Here is a 1,666-nt window from a genome sequence, read left to right as displayed (position 1 = left end):
TCATCTGTGTTGTAACCTATATCAGAATGTCTCTTTTTTTAATTGTTATTTTATTGTTGTAAGAACAGGGCTTCCTTGATGGTTCAGTTGGTAAAGAATCTGCCTGCAATGCAGGAGACCCTGGTTTGATTCCTGGGTTGGGAAGATCCCCTGGAGAAGGGATAGGCTACCCACTCCAGTATTCTTGGGCTTCCGTTGTGGCTTAGCTGGTAAAGAATCTGCCTGCAATGCAGGAGACCTGGGTTCGATCCCTGGGTTGGGAAGACCCCCTGGAGAAGGGAAAGGCTACCCACTCCAGTATTCTGACCTGGAGAATTCCATGGACTGTATAGTCCATGGGGTCACAAAGAATCAGACACAACTGAGTGACTTTCACTTACAAAAACAGGTAAGATGAGATCCACCATATTAACAAATGTTTGAATGTACAATAGATTGTTGATTGTAGGTACAATGTACAGCAGACTAGAGCTTACTCATCTTGCTTAACTGAAACTTTCTACCCACTGATCAGTAGCTGCCCCTCTTCCCCTCCCCCAGCCAGCCCCTGGCAACCACCATTCTACTCTTTGATTCTGTGAATTTGATTACTTTAGATACTTCATATGAGTGGAATCGCAGTATTTGTCTTTCTGTTACTGGCTTATTTCACTTGGTATAATGTTCTCAAAGTTCATCTGCATCTCATATTGTGGAATTTCCACCTTTGTTAAAGCTTCATAGTATTCTGTTGTATTTATATACCACATTTTCTTTATCCATTCATCCATCAATGAAGACTTAGATTGTTTCCATCCTGGCTATTGTGAATAGTGCTGCAAAGAGTTTAGGAGTACTCATATCGCTTCAAGATTCTAGCTTCAGTTCTTTTGAATATATACCCAGAATTGGAGTTGCTAGATCCTATGTACTTCGGTGGTTCTATTTTAATTTTTTAAGGAACCTCCATACTGTTTTCTACAGCAGCTGCATTGTTTTTGCATTCAGTGTACAGAAGTTCAAATTTCTTCACATCTGCGCCAACACTTATCTTTTGACTTTTTGATAATAGCCATCCTGACAGCGGTGAAGTAGTATCTCGTTGTAGTTTTGATTTACGTTTCCCTGATGATTAATGCCATGGAGCATTTTTTTCATGTACCTGTTGGCCATCTATGTGTCTTCTTTGGAGAGGTGTCTATTCAAGTCCTTAGCTCATTTTGTAACTGGATGGTCGTCACCATACTCTGACCACTTCCCAGGGGGTTTCTGATGGCCCCAGACACTCTGAGTTCTATATGTGGTCAGGATGGCTTTAATTCCACCAAGGAAGAGAGCTCTATCTCCTCTTATTCTTCTTTCTCCCAGCATCCCATGCCCTGGCATCATGGGGATGAGCAGTGAGTCTGTTTCACTGAGCTGCAGCAAAGAGAAATGGCTTGAGCAGATTGATACACTTTCTGGCAGTGCCAGGACTGAAATCTGAGCCTCCATTTTGTTCATTTCTCTACTGATCGACACTAGAGAAATAGAGAGTATTTGAAGCGCATGAGTGCCGTGGGAAAAGCTGTGATGCCAGAGATAGTCTTTTCATTGTAACTGATGAATGGGGTTATTTAAGTGGCTTCCCATTCTGCCTCTAGTCCAAGTATATGGTAGTGACTTATGGGGCCACCCAGGCCCATCT

At 42.3% G+C, this 1,666-nt stretch overlaps 1 protein-coding gene across 1 annotated transcript in view; it reads left to right on the top strand.

Annotated features, from left to right (window-relative positions):
- LOC104988418 (sterol-4-alpha-carboxylate 3-dehydrogenase, decarboxylating-like) overlaps positions 1 to 1,666 on the top strand; it is an 11,773-nt gene that overhangs the window by 5,492 nt on the left and 4,615 nt on the right. The gene's annotated exons all lie outside the window — the stretch shown is intronic.

This window comes from Bison bison, unplaced genomic scaffold (genome assembly GCF_000754665.1).
Source record: "Bison bison bison isolate TAMUID 2011002044 unplaced genomic scaffold, Bison_UMD1.0 scf7180017458436, whole genome shotgun sequence".
NCBI lineage: Eukaryota > Metazoa > Chordata > Mammalia > Artiodactyla > Bovidae > Bison > Bison bison.
Note: the sequence above shows the minus strand (reverse complement) of the source record. Positions and strands in the feature narration are given on the sequence as shown.